The sequence below is a fragment of the Zosterops lateralis genome, assembly GCF_965231275.1.
Source record: "Zosterops lateralis genome assembly, chromosome: Z".
In the NCBI taxonomy this organism is placed as follows: Eukaryota; Metazoa; Chordata; class Aves; order Passeriformes; family Zosteropidae; genus Zosterops; species Zosterops lateralis.
This window is the reverse complement of record NC_139800.1, coordinates 22759933-22775667: the sequence shown is the minus strand read 5'-3', so window position 1 is coordinate 22775667 and position 15735 is coordinate 22759933.

Below are 15735 nucleotides of genomic sequence, written 5' to 3'. Positions count from 1 at the left end.
TCTCAGCTCACCCATCGTCTCTTGCCCAGAAGCCAACCAAAAGTTCATCACCTGCACATGCTGCTTTTCCACGACTCTAGGTCTACTCCAGTCATAGTGGACAGAAGTGGAAGGTGGAGGGACATATGGAGAAATGTGGCGGTTCATCACAGGGTGGGGTCCTGCCTTGGGCACAGTGCTGCCCTGCCCCAGGCTGCTACAGCTACAGGGCTGCTACAGCTACAGGGCTACTCAGATAGAGGTAATCCATGAGGTGATGCCACCAGCAGGATCAGATTTACTCGGCTTTGTTTGTCTTTACAGGCAGAGCAGGGCTCTCTGTGACAGGGTTGCCAGGGGTGGCCCTGGCCTCATTGTTGGCCAACAGAGTGGAACCCTCCTGGTCTCCAGGAACCCATCCACCCCATGCTGAGCCACACTCCTCCTGCCCTTTGTCTGACTTATCAGATGGGATTCAATCATTCTTAAATGGGGTAAGGTGTGATGGTTTTTGAGACACCCACCAGCTTTGATCTGTGAAAAGCCCTGGAAAGTTGCCCCTCCACACACAAATATTTAACAGAGTGTGAAATGGAGGGACAGGAGTAGATCAGGTCATAGAATCATAGAATGTCAAAAATTAGAAGGGACATTAAAGAACATCCAGTCCCAATCCACTCTTGCCATGGGCAGGGACCTCTCCCACTAGACCAGATTGCTCAAGGCCCCATCCAACCTGGCCCTCAATGCTGACAAGGATGGGGCATCCACAGCTTCCCTGGGCAACTTCTTCCAGTATCTCACCACCTTTACTGTAAAGTATTTTTCCTAATATCTAGCTTACACTTCCCCTTTTTCAATTTGTACCTATTATTCCCTGTCCTATCACTACAGCTTCTGGTAAAAGGTCCCTCTCTGGCTTCCCAATGGACCCCTTCAGGTACTGGAAGGTTCCTATATGGTCTCCACCTAACCTTCTCTTCTCCAGGATGAACAGACACAACCTTCTCAGCCTGTGTTTGTAGAGAAAGTGCTCCAGTCTTCTCATCAGCTTAGTAGTCCCCTCTGGACTTTCTCTAGCAGTTCCAGGTCTTTCTTATGTTTGGGGCACCAGAATTGTAATCAGCAGTGGCCCCACAAGGTACCCGTGGGATTTCCTACAAAGTCATGCTGGCTCCTCACCTGCCATCATTCCTTTGTTTCCATGACCAACTTGTTCTCCTGACCTGCTCAGGACCATGCTCCCGCCATACCCCTCTCTGTGAAAGACTGCCTGTGCTGGAACCCTGCTGTGAGGCTGCCCAGGCCCAGGCAGAGAGCAGCAGACTCTGTAGGTTCAAGTGCTCTCTCTGAGTCTTGAGACGCCTCCTCTGATCTGCTTTCAATCCACAGATAAAGTGAAAGCTGGATAAATTACAGAGCTCACAGGACATCATCACCCTGGAGATTAGAGCAGCCAGTCTTTCTCCTAGAGGAGCACTAACACACACATTTTAAAAGAAGATATTAAAGGGGAAAGGCTCTAGGCTGGGGGAGGAGACACTGGGTTAGGTAAAAAAGGTTTTGAAATTGCAGAGTTTGGTGAAGCCAGCACACTGCTCTGAACATTTCCCTGCCTCTGACTGTTCCCAGAGACAGCACATTGTGGCTGTGTCCCCAGTGTGTCCCCACCAGTTTGCAATGAGTTTGCTCTAACAAATAATTCCACTGATGAAAACCCTTGTACTTCATCCCATACTGTCTCTTCCCATACTGCTTCATCCTTTCCCCAGGCACTCCAGTCTGGAGTGCAGATGTTCTGCAAAAACACATCAGCCCAGCATCTGCCTGAGCAGCACCAAAAAGCACAAGCTTGTGTTGATATTCACAAAGAGCACAATCAGAGCAGGGCCTGCTGCCAGTCACACAGCCATTTCTGCTCCCTCTGCTGCCAAGCAAGCAGAGCAAGGCTGAGCCACTAGTAGTTCACACAGTTCTTCACAGCCACCAGGTACTTAAGGGTGTACTGCATCCATACATTCCACTCATAGAAGTTATGCCTGTAAACCTTTCAAGAGATTATGCTAAACCCATAGGCAGATCGTAGAATCAAAGAATCATGGAACATTTCAGCTTGAACGGCCCTTAAATGCCACCTCATTCCACCCCCCTACCATAGGCAGGGACACCTTCCACTAGACTAAGTTGTTCAGATCTCCATCCAGCCTGGCCTTGAACAATACCAGGGTTGGGGTAGTCAGAGCTTTTCTGGGCAACCTATGCCAGGGCCTCATGACCCTCACTGAATTGATTCTTTATATCTAATCTAAGCCTGTCCTCCTCCAGTTTAAGGCCATTACCCCTTGTCCTATCACTTCAGGCCTTTTTAAAACATCCATCTTTTCTGCTGTCTGTTATCCAGAGGTTTTGTGGGGTAAGGAACAGACTGCTGACACTAATCATTGCCCACATGTGTAATCAGTGAATTACACAGCTATCTTCCCCCAGAACACAACTGTGCTCTCCCGTATCACACCTGCCAGGGGGTGTCTGAAGACTATGCAGCATCTGGCATGACTCACACCAGTGCTGAGCAATGCTTGCTCCATGGGATTTGTCTCTCCACAGGCGAGGGAAAGGCCAGGATCTAGATGGCTGGGTCAGCTTTCCCAGCACCAGCACACCCCAGCCCAGAGGGCTGCTGCTGGCGTGGACGTGAAGGCATCCAAAGGAAGCCCCAATAAACTCCCAGTATCTCAGCCCTGGGGAGATGCCACAGATTCCTTGCAGGCATGCACACAAATCCCCTCAGACACTTCCCAGCCTCTCCTGGAGCTCCAAGGATCCCTACAGGCATTTCAGTGAGAGTAGAAATTGCCTCCAGCATCACCTAATCCCCACCATCCCCAAGATCCCTCCGGCCCCTTTTGCCTCTTGTGCTGTTTTGAGACACAGGAAAGAGGGGCCAGGTGTGGGCCTGTCCATTCCCATTCTTTCAGCTCCTGCATGTAAAGACATTGACCCAGAGGAGCACAGAGAAGCTGAAAATCCATCTGTTGATGGGCCCTATAAAAGAGTCAGTTTTCCTAGCTCATGTAGTTTCCTGGCACAAGTCCTGGATGACACAAATGGCAGCTTCATGAATTTTCCCATATTAAGCATAGCACTGACATGCAGTTTATTTCCCTAAGCACAGGACACCGCAAATCAGTCTCCACTGACAGTGCAGATATCCCTAACCCATGGCAATTACTAAATTTTGTCACTGTCTTTATTGTCCCCATGTTTGTTTCTACACAGACACTCAAATGTACACATCCCTATCAGTCATTTCCTAGTGAAGAAGTAACTGTTACACACTGTCTCCTGCATTTTGACTTCATAGGAACCTCATAATCAAATTATCAATATATAATCTTATGAGAATGACAGAGGATCTGTTCCTCACTCCTTACATGAACCAGTTACTGCTCTCAGGAACTACCTCAGGGTGTATTTGCACAGGACCTGATATGATGGGCCTCTGACCACAACACAGCCCCCATGTTCTGCCATGAAATACAGACCATAACAGGTCTGTGAAGATATGGGTAGTGATTTGGCACCTAAATTGTGCATGCATGTTCTAAACTGCAGCATTAGGCACAGCATAGGTGCCTGTCTGGATCTTATACCTACAGAACAGCCAGCCACAGAGTGCTGAAGGTCCTAAAAAGACATCTAAAGATAGACAAATTCATGAAGGTAAAAATCCACCCATGGTTGTTAAACATGAACACCTCCATATCACAAGTGTTCCCTGAACTATGAATCATTGAAGATTGCAAAACAGTTCTGCGGAAACACATTCGTTCTGTTCACACACTCCCCTCATATCACACTCTCCTCATATCACACTCTCGTGGATCTTCTTCACAGGTCAAACCCATCTCAGTGACCTCTGCCTGGCTACCTGTGCTCTCCAATGGAATGGGATGTCCACCACTTCAGAATTTAAGACACAGGAACAGAAGACTAGCAGAGTTTACTAGCTGCTGTTCTTGAATTTCTCAGATCTGAGACGACATGAAAATGGCAAAAATATATTCCTGGCTCTACTGTTCACCAGTTTGAGACCTTGTAGTGGTGTGGTTTTGGTTTTATCAGTTTTATGTATGCATTTGTTCCTTGCTTTATATTGTTTTTTGTAAGCTGTAATGGTTTGCCCCATGTCACCCATATTCAACCCTTTTTGTTTTTACCCCAACCCCAGTTATGTGTCAATCATAAGTTATACAGCCCCTGGGTCTTATCTGTCACTTTGGGGTCTCTTCCAAAAGTCTAGAAAGTTCCAGTGAGGGCCCCAAGTGATTGGACAAGACTTCAGCTGTCTCCCCACCCGAGTTATTGATTTGTTATAATATGTTTCATTTACCTGCAGAGCCATACCCACATGTTCCCTGATTTGTCCTCAGTCAAACCCACCCCTGAGTTCCTCCCCCATAACATAAAAGATGTTGCTTAGGGGGATTTCCCACTTTTTCCTGCTCTTTCTGCTAAGGTGTCACTTCTGCTGAGGGATGTCTGCTGAGGCAGATACCCTGAACTGAGGTTATCTCCACTGGGGGATGAATAAAACCAGTCATTAACCCTGTGCAGAGTTCCTCTTTCTTTCCTGCTGTTGTTGCTTAACTCGTTTGGGCAAACAAGAACCCAAGGGATCGGTGAGGTTCATCCTGCTACCAAACTGTACCCTTTACTGTCGTGGTGCCAGGGCTGGCTGAGGCAGAGAGACACTGACACTTCTACTAGACCTGAGCATCCACTCTCCTTCCTGCTCATTTCCCCATCTCCAGGGGGTGGCCAAAACACCTTGTTCAGATGCAGCCTGTGGTGGGCAGAGAAGAACATACACAGCATGTTGTGTGATATTTCCTAAAACAATGATGCCTTAAGCTTTAGCTTACACCTGCCCCAGCTGAGTGCTGGAAGTGCCACCACCTGGTTTCATGCCTGAGATGTTTTGGTCTTCTGAAATTCTTTTCCCAGGGAATTTTCTGTAAACAAGAGACATGTTTTTGTAACTGTAACTTTGTTTTCATTCTTTTCCCTAGAAGGGACTTCTTCTTGATGTCCCTCTGGTCTGACCAATGTGATTGAAGAGGTTTGTCTTTTTTTTCACCAATCGAATTGGTCTGTGTAGAGTAGTATAAAAGGGAGACACATCCCAAAAATAAAGGAGTTATTTTCAGCCTTCCAAAGTCAGAGTCTGTGTCTTTGTGGTGTACAACAGCCTCAATCAGCTGCTGGGTCATCCTTCTCATTACTTTCTTCTCCACTGTGCAGTGCAGGTAATGATCTCTTCCAGTCCCAGGACAGTCAAGGACATCCACTTCACCACTGGTGAGGTCAATGATCAGAGGGGTAAGTGGGATCCTCCTTCATACCCCACAACAGGTCAAGCCAGCAGAGCAACTCCTCAGCCCACCAGAGCACTTACTATAATGCCTACAGAAATGCAGCTATTCAATGGTATTTAGGATACAGTAAAAGCTTTAGATGAGGGGTATCTATTTCATTGTGGTAGAGCTTCCTTTCTCTTTCCCTTCAGGAGCTTGAGGAGGCCGCATAACATGCATCGTTTAAGAGCAGAATTGAAGAAAAGGGTACCTGGAAACACACCATGGGGAACAATCATGCTCAGGGAAGTAAATAACTGACTTTGTCTTGTTCATCTCATATTTTATGGCCTTTGCTGTTTGTACAGTGTTTCACAGGAGAAGGCAAGCTAGTGGAGCAGAGCCTGCTCACCGCTCACCTGCCTCCTGCCCTGTGCAAGCACCATCTCCCTTCCTGTGCTTTCTCTTCTGCTCAGCTCCATGGGATGGTAGCTTTGGATGCCACACCGCCACACCACCACACTGCAGTCACACAATACTGTCAGCAAGGGCCTGGGGGAGAAAAATGCTGTCAGCACCCTGAGAACGTTGCAGGACCCCTGACCACACTTCCTCCTCTATGCCCAGGGTGAGAGCTTCCCTCGTCCCTCCTGGTCAGTCCAGTCCCTGATCCACACAGGAGTTGTAGTGTAGCAGGGAAAAGGAGTGTCAGAGCAGGGTCTGATTCCCTTGCAAGTGCCATGGGGTTTGCCATGGCCATCTTGGAAATTTAGGACATGAACAAGATCCTCTGGACTCCCAGGACCTCTTTTAAAGCCCACATTGGAAATCACCTTAGAAGCAGCAAAGGGGAAATTTTACAACCAGCAATTGTTGGGACACAGTATGCTTGTTGGAGACATGGGGTGGTATGGGGGACCAGAGATGTCTGGCTTCACTGTGGTCTCCTTGGCATGCAGCTGGACTCTTAAAAGCATATGTTTGTTCAGGAGCTTTGGATAAGTTCTCACTAGCTGTTATTTCTGTCATACTATTACCCCATATTTTTTGGACTCTAATTTATTTGAAGGCACTGCCAAAATAATCCATCACAGTGCCTCATACCCATAGGCAATAGCCTGATGGAAGACATCATGCCCTGACCAACATCTGCATAGAGCAAGATATGATCCAGGAGTGATAAAAACATGTTATGTTCTAGTTTGTCAGCACTGAGGAAAAAAACATGTTCATAATTTGCATTTGTTGATTCACACTTGCTAACAGGTTAGCAAGATTGATCAACACAGAGCAACTGAGATTAATGAATCCTGATCGTCTTTAAGATCTCAACAGACTGACCCTAATCCATAATCCAGGGTCAAAGTCTACACTATTCTGAGTTTTGTATCAGCTAACTCAACACCCATCAACCTATTGAAATGAAGATAGGCCCTGAGGAAAGCAGTCCTGATACCTTAAATTTCTTCCTGCCTGCAGACAAACCATAACTGTGAAGAAAACTGCAAATCCCATGGAAAAGCTTACATATCAGCTGGTGATTGACTTAGATGACCACAAGTATGTAAGGAAAATGGTGGTCCCATGGGCAGTGTCCCACCTAGCCTGTCTGGAAGGACTTTATCCCTCACAGATGCTGTCACCAGTTGTTGCAGCACTCACAGCTTTAATCAGAGGTTTCCCTCTCAAGCACTGACCCATCCTGCCAGATCAGTCCTGCTCAGCTTTCAGCACATGGTGGGATTGTAAGCCAAGGTAAACGTAAGCAAAGGACAGAAACAGAGGATAGAGATCTCCAATACGCCATTACACACATAACGATGTTATGTTATGCACAAAGGTGCGTGAAATATGTTTAAGAAAAAAAAAGCCTGCATAGATAGGAGAGTTGTTCATAGTCCAGGATGTTATCAGATCTGGGAAAATGCCATGTGAATGAGTCACAGGAGCATCAGTCAATTGCTGTTTACAGAAAATGCCACAAAATTGGCTGGTGTAGTCCCTCTCCTGCATTTGTATTTCCTTTTCATGGTTTCTATAAATGTTTGACTAAAATGTGCTATGGGGCACTCTCTTGAATTATAGTCATCTGCCCTAGTACCTTGCTCCAGTCCAGACCCTCCTCTCTTTCAGTGAATTTATGTTTTAATGAAGTATCTTTTTCAGGTGATGATTGGAGAGCAAAGGCCCTTTGAAAAAATGTTTTGCATATTCCTGCCACAGCTGCTCACCAGCCAACCTGCCAGCATGCTTGGGCTGTAGCCTTATGCCAAGGAGGGACACCAAATGTGACTGATCCAGAAAGATTATATATGGCCCATCCCTTCAGGAACTGCTGTTCACTACCTCAGTTCCCCAGGATTTAGCACTTGAAAAATTCAAAAGTTGGTGATCTGCAGATCAAGACTCTAGCACAGAAAGCTTGTAAATCAGAGATAGTGCCTTCAGCCCCAGCTAGAAGCCAAGAGCCAGACTGCGGAGATCCCACAGCACTGGTGGCACCCTCAACACAGATGTCTCTCTGGATCTCTACTGCAGAATGTGTTCGTGCCCTGAGCCCTATGCTGGGCTGGCCTCAGACAGGTAAGGAACTTCACAGCAGGACAGCTTCTGGCTTAGCTTCCATTCCAGCCACCCCAAATGGGCAGCAGTAAAAAACAGAGGAATCAGGGGAAAAAAATGGGGGAAACAAGAGGGACTGTCTGAGGAAAAACTGGGAAGCAGGAGGGCCCTGTGCCCAGACTCACTGTGGTGCGGTTTGTGCAACACAACACATCAATGCCTAGATAAGCCTGGGCTATGGTAGGCTCCCTCTAAATCCTGGGCTGCTATGAGCTGCCTCCACATTTCCAGAGAGAAGCAAATCAGCTCCATTCCCTGTTTGCAAAAGTCTTGGTAGCAGGAGACCAAACTGTCTAAAAGAACCTGTGGCTTCAGGATTGAGGCTGCCCTTGGTATTTCTTCTTTGAGCAGTATTGAACTCTATCCTCCTCTGTAGGAGGACAAGTCTGTGTGGGGGTAGCCACACTGTGGAGCAAAACTTTCCCATAGATCAAAGCCCTCAAAAGCCTCCCTGACTTCTGGTGTACCTCCACAAGCTTAAAAGGAGAGCTCTACATGTGTGTCTGCACGTGTGCCTCTGTGAAAAAACAAGGGAGAGACTGACTTGCTGCAATGAGCATTTCAAACAAAACAATATAATTACACATATTTTCCTCCCATGAGCAGGATGGGAACTCAACATGTAACATCTGTTGCTTACCGCATTCCTAGATAGCATACAGATATTATGCTGATAAGCACCACTTAAGAACCAAGATAGCAAAGAACAGAAAGTAATGATTGTAGTTACATAGAGAACAGGCCAGATCTTAGTGTGACTTTAAAGCAACCTGGTTTCCACTCTTCCATTTATCATTATGGAAGTAATGCATATAGCAGTGAAGAATTTTAATAGCATTTTAGAGGCAATAATAGCTTCAGAAAGATGACTTTCATTACACAGCTGTACAGCTGTCCCTGGAAACTGCAGGAGCCACATCACACACTATTTATATTCTGAATTGAAAAAAACTATCCTTTGGAAATTAAATGCCTGTATGGATGATCTTGTGCTATTTGAGGATCTAGACGAGACCAAAAATTCACACCTCTTTCACGTCTTTGGCCTTCTCCTGATCAGAACTTACCATGTGAAAGGTCAAATGACCAAAATTAAGAGGGGCCCACTCCGTGCTTCCCACATGCTGGCCTCTTCCAATGTACCATGACAGTGCTTCCCAGGCTGGGCTACTCCCTTATTCCCAGCTTCAAAAGGTGGCAGCAGCACCCCTGCCTTCGGTAAGCCACTGCTGTGAGGGACTGACCTCCTTCCTTGGCCTTGGAACAGGAGAAGAACTGACACGCAGGGAAAAAGAAAGTGCACCCACCCACTCAGACGACTTCAGCATCTCTAAACTGACCACCAGCTGCAGCAGGCCTAGCACTGTAGACAACCACAATATAAGGCACAGGATGGTGTATTTAAAAAAAATAATAATTTAAAAAAAAAGGCAATTTAAACAAATTTTTAAAATTTTTGCATCTCACTAATTTTTTCATGTTAATGAAGAGGGAGAAAACTACTTCTGGGATTTAAAAGAGCCCTGAGACTCTTCTCATTATTCCCAAGGGAAGCTTTACAGCATTGGTAATTACAAAAACCTTTGCAGAAATATCACTCACTTTGGCTATCTCCAGTCATCTCAGAGACTAAAGGTTGAAAACAAATTCACAGTTGTCAGTAAAAGAAGAAAGAACAGAGAACCAGACATGCTCCTTCCCTCAGATACAGTACAACTTCAACAGAACATACAATGGCAAAAAGGATGAAGAGAGCCAGCAATAGACAAAAGTTCCTTGCATTCTGGGAGAAAAATACATCCCACCAGTTCTCATCCCACCTGCAATGGTGAGACTTCCACCTGAGCATATCAACAATGGTGTGTCACTAAGCAGGGTCCTGTCACCTCTTCTTAAGTGGCTTCTTCTATTTGGGGGTCTCCTCCAGCTGCCATAGAACGGCAAAATATTTGGAGGTCTGCATCTGTCAAAACACTATATAGCCCAGTAAATATAATTCTTGAAATTGCTCGTGAAAGACACAAGCTTTGGCATCCAGGCTTATCTTGACCTTTGCTGGTGTTAGTTTATGTTAACAATTGCCAGTGATCAAATACTTCGGTGTAACTTGTTCTGGTTTTATCTCTGTGTTACCATATAGGGTAAAATGGCAAGCATAGGTAGTCACTACATAACAAGAAAGAGACCTTTAGGTTAATTAAGGCTGGAGAAAGCTGTTGTGCAACTTTTAAACTTTACCTGGAAACTACTAAGAAGGAGAAAGAGTGTAATGAGAGAGAAAAACAAAACAAAACAAAACAAAACAAAAACAAAAACAAAAAACAAAAAAAAAAACAAAAAAAAAAAAAAAAAAAAAAAAAAAAAAAAAAAAAAAAAGAGCCTCAAACAGATTGCAGGCCTGAGGAGCAAAGAGCACCCCCATGAATTTTGTGCTTGTCCTGGTGACAGGTCAGGACACTGATGACTCACAGAGACAAGCCACCACCACCTCTCTGCTTGAGGAGGCTGGTGCCACCAGCCACAAGACAGGGGGACATCAGAAGTGAGGATAGCACTCGAGAGGAGGATTAGATATTGCAACTTTTCTTCGTAGCAGTTTTAAGAGCATTACAACTAATAAGGATTTTTCTGTATTAATCTGGATTATAAGTGTTAGTATCATTGCAACTGGACTAATAAAAAAATTACTGGGTCTCGATGAAGTTAAGATTTTTATAAAACTTTTGGCTCTGTATGAATATAATGTATTCATCTTGGCACATAATAGTATTTTAAGCATAGCATGACAGAAGATGTCAGAAACCCAAACTCACTGCCTGCCACTAGCAGAGCAGAGCTGAGAAACCCTTTCCAGACAGTGGCTTCAAAGCCATGAGTGAACCCTGCACAAACCTTTTCCCTCAAACCCTACCCTGCCTGTTTAACAGTTTGAGGATGCACAGGACAACTGTCACTGTCACAAGAGTTGCAGCTATTCGAGGTGCTCCAGCTAGGAATTTTTGAACAAATTTTTTAAACAAGTATTCCAGCTTGTGCCCAGGTGGTAGCCAACCCCCATCTCTTCTCAGACTGTCAGTTCACCCCTTCATTTATCCAAACTGATTTTTTCCCACAAACTCTTGCATCTCGCAAAGACCTGTGAGCTGAAATTACAAATGAGGGTGGGATCACTTATATTCAGGCTCACTGTCCTTGACCTACCTACAATCAGTTTGGGTTTATAGTCACCTAGTCACCTATGAGAATGCAATTCTGACCAAAGAACTCCATCTGAGGCTAGAAATACTTTTCCAACCAGGGCCACAGCTTGGAAAGGAAGAGCAAAACATGCTTCTCACTCTCATTCTCGTTAGGTTATCCTCAAATATTTCCTGACCAATCTCTGCTCCAACTTTGCCCATCCCTGTCTATGAAGGGGCAGACTGAGCATTACTGAAAGCAGCTGAAAAGCTCCAAAATTGTCACTGAAATCTTCATCTCCCAAAACTCACTGCACCATACAGAGGCAAAGACCACAGTGACATTATCACCTGTGCAAGAAGCCCAGCTGATAAGTAGTAATAGAAACAAGAAAAGCCTGAAGTGATGCTTGTTAGAATATGTGGAGGCTTGAATGGATATGGATTTTATTGCTGAGCTGACCCAGCAAAGTTACTTAGTTTGAATTTTCCTATGCCAGATGTCGCCCTGATTTTTCAGCCTTCTGATGTTTTCATTCTTGGGCTTGAGTTTCTCACACATTGTAACATAAACAAAGTAGATTATTTTTGCATTCCTCTCTGTGATGGACTTCTGGCTTGACCAGTGGGGTCGGACATGTGTTAACCTTGTCCCCCAATTGCTGGTCAAAGTCCAAATCTTATTTAAACCCTAAACCCAAATAAACTGTCTCTTTCTTTTCTCACTTCTGAACCTGACGAGTGCGTGTGGTTTTTTGTCTCTGTCTAATGACACCAAACTCCAGCTGAAATAAATTTTTACCCAAGAAAAGTGTTCAGTCTGAAAGCATTTCACTTAGAGATAGGAAAATGTAGTGTGGGAATAAAAAGCTTTTCAACTGCTCAGGTTTTAAAAATATGATAATGTCAGCCACCCCCTCCACTTGTCATGAGCTGGCTTCCCACTGTTTGGAGAGTACGTTGGTCTTCAGTGAGATGATCTCACAACAGCCAACAAACTCGTATGACATTATTCTAGAATGAAAAGTGTCACCTGGTTTACGGTTTATTTCAGATTTTTGGGGATCTTTCTTCCCATGACTTACAGTCACCTCTACCATATGTAATGGTTTCCAAAGTCTGTCCTGATTTCCCAAGAACAAAGAGAAAACAATTTGAGCCTCTCCCTTTCAAAATGGGCAGAGGGGAATGGGAATATGGGGAAGGAAGTGTAGGAGAGGTATCTTTGTTAGAGACTAGCCACAGTGAGACTGCAAAGAAATGGAGGCATCCTGCTGGTTTCAGACTAATTTTCTATGTAGCAATCATATTAGTCAAGAAAGATATGAACACTCAGAGGTTTCTACCTCTTTCCACACATCCAATTTAAAACCTAAACTTTTAAAAAAACAAACTTGTAATAAAACTGTAAGATTTGGCCAAAAACTACCCTGCCCCCAACAGATGAATCGGGCTTTGGCAGTTTCCAAGGTCTTTCCCAGTAACAATAGTACATAGCAACATGAGAAAATAAATTTCAGGTTTTCTGGAAATATCTCCTCACTCTTACCACATATCCTAGCAAGAAGTCTCAGATGAAGAGACCCTTTTGGTCAGCAGCTGCATCCAAACCTGTAATTAATATAACCTGTGTTATTTGATTAAGCTGAGGGCTGTGCAAAGCAGCCAGCAACATAAGACAACTATTCGTAGGAAGAGATGACTCACATGCTTTACTGGCTACAACAGAGAAAACTGTATGTCCCCTTCCCACTGGATGTACTGTCCTCTTGCCTTTACATCCTGCTCATGACTCCCACCAGTCTGATCCACAGCAACCAAGAGACCTGAGGTTTGCAAGGAAAATTCAGTTGCTGTGCAGGGAATACAGCCACATGCCTTCTGCTGGCAACTGCACCTCAGGGGGAAATAAGTAGAACATTCCAAGGGTGTGCAGCAGCATTTGGGCAAACGCAAAATAACCAAATAAAGGAAAATAATTTTGCAGCTGCCCAGTATCCAGAGCTGGAGGAGATTTCTCAAACTCATCAAATGCTGTTCAGGCACAAAAGAAGCAGCCAGATATTCAAAGTAGGTCTGCATCCAATGCCAAGAAGGGTCACAAAGTTGGTCTTTCAAAAGGTGTCCGCTGTCCCTCTTGCTATGCTCATCTCTCAGTTTGCAGTGGATGTGGGTAAGCAGTGATTCCAATACTGGAGGGGGCATTTACAGCCCTTCTGTGGAAGCCAGCTTCCTCCCCTGCCTCCACTCTTCTTGTAAATCAGTTGCAGGTCATGTTAAGCAGCAGCTTCTCTGCTGCCATGGCTTTTCCCTGTGGCCTATGACTGCTCTTGGCAAGGCACTGCCTGCATCAAATGCAGAGTTCAAGAATCCAGTGCTGATGTAGCTGCTAAAGACATGAGAATTGTGTCTGGAAATTATGAAGAAGAGAAAATTATTCCTGTGGGAGAAAGACACTGTTAAAAATAAGTTGTTCTGTGACCAATGGAGTTAGTAAAGTGACCTTTCCTACAGTTCCCTTTACAATCTCCGCCATCCTGATGCTACAGCTGCTTCCAGAATCTGCCAATAAACCTGTCAATGGCTGGAGATTTGGTTCCTGTGCTGTGGCTGCCTTAGAGCAGTATCTGAACTGCTTCATTACCCAGGATATAAGTGCTCCTTGGTCAACAGCATGTATATTGTGCAGAACTCTGCCCCTGGCTTGTGCGGAAGGAGCAGGAAGCAGCAATAACACAGATCTTTCTGCTTTATCCAGCTGCCAGTTTTCACAAAAGTGTGAGCAAATTAAAACCTTGGACATCTCTTATTAGATTAAAAGTATGGTAGAAATCATACTTTTGGGAACATAGTGGGGAAAGAGGAAACAAATAGAAAAAGTAAATGCAACACCTTGTTTCCCTAGGTAATTAGGTTTAAAAATACTGACAAATGGCACTACTATGAACTTTACACACCTATTTAGAACAAGATAACCTGCAGTATCAATTAGGGATACAGTGGAAATGTGAGATCACACTTGCTGCAACCTCTGAAAGATCTTCTGATCTCATTAAAGTCACTTTCAAGCTTATTTTAAGCAAGCATGAATGATTGCCAGAATGGCCAGAGAGGGAAAGGGAGAAAGAGAAAAGAAATGCAGTAATAAAACCTAGGCTGAAAGACAGCCTCTAACTGGCTGCTAAATTGTGCCTGCTCCTAAGCAGGAAAGGGACACTGCCAAGGAGAAATGAAAATCCCCGTGCTCATGAGTCAGTGGGATCTGGGCTGGGGAATTTATCTGCATGAGGGGTCAAGAGATTGCATCCCCACCTGAGGTGTTGGGTGAGCCCATCAAAAGACCACCCTGTCCTCCAGGAAATCTGATTTTCCTGGCTGACAATTTTCTGGAAAAGCTCCAGAGAAAAACAATTGCAACTTGCAGCACTGCAAAAGAGTGCAATATCTGGCAATTTCTGAGATTCCTTCATCTCTGTTTTTCTGCAATACTATGTTTTTTTCTGAAACTGTTGGACCTTTGTCTTTGAAAAGCAACTCTGAAATGCTGAGAGAGGAGATAGCCAAAATTATGTTATAAAGCTCCACCCTCTGCATCTGCTGCAGTTACCAGTTTTTACCATGTCTTTTGCTGTGCTGATCCAGGCACAATCAAAAAAAGCAGAATAAGAATAGGGAAGGGATCTTTGCACTCTTAGCATGTGGCAGCAAGACCTGCAAACTTTCAAGTTCACATCAGAAAATATTCTCTCTGACAGGCTGATTTTTTGCTTCAAATTTTGATTTTTTTTTTTCAGATTTTACCATGTATTTGCCCCTGCTAGTGATTTTTTTCCAGTTATTTCACTCATATGCACTTCTGTCACTGTAGCCTGTCTAAATAACAGCTAAGAGATGAATAGCTCAGTTAAGAATAAAACCTCAATTTACATTTTTTAATTTTCTCATGTCTTGATGAAGAAATCCAGACGTTATTGAAACCTAGAAGCTAATAATCCAGAGGAAAAAGGTGACTCTGTTGCCAGCTTATATCTTCCTAAAGAATCTTTTTTGAGAAAGGTGTATTCCTTGCTACAGGCTGGGAAACTGAGATGTGAACCTTCCCATAGAGTTGCCAACAATAACAAGGGAAAAGCATCTTTTCAGGAAGAAAATCTGTTTTTCTCTTTGTTGTCTCTCTCAGAGGTTTCCTGTCCATTATTTCCCCATAATGACCTGCCAGTCAGCTCTTATTTTAATCAGAAAACCTAAACCAGCATAAATGCCTGTATTTAAAACCAGCCTTCTTTTCTCTGGTGTTTTTCTGTGGGTTGTTTTGAGGCATCAGAGAGCTGAAAAGCTGAGCTGATGTGGGTTTAGAGTTTTTATGGCAGTGCAGCTCAGCCAGGGATGGTTTGCTCCTGAGCTGTGCCTTGGGCAGCAAAATATCTAGATGCAGGGGAAGGAAAAGTCCGTGCCAGAAATAGCTGCAGGGGTCCAGCGTGTCCCACAGACCACCAGGCAGACACCATCTTCCTCTAAATATCCAAAAAGGGTGGGTGAGCAGTTCCTTATGTGCTGCAGATGGGCTGCAGAGAAAGGAACTGCGACAAGCAGCACAG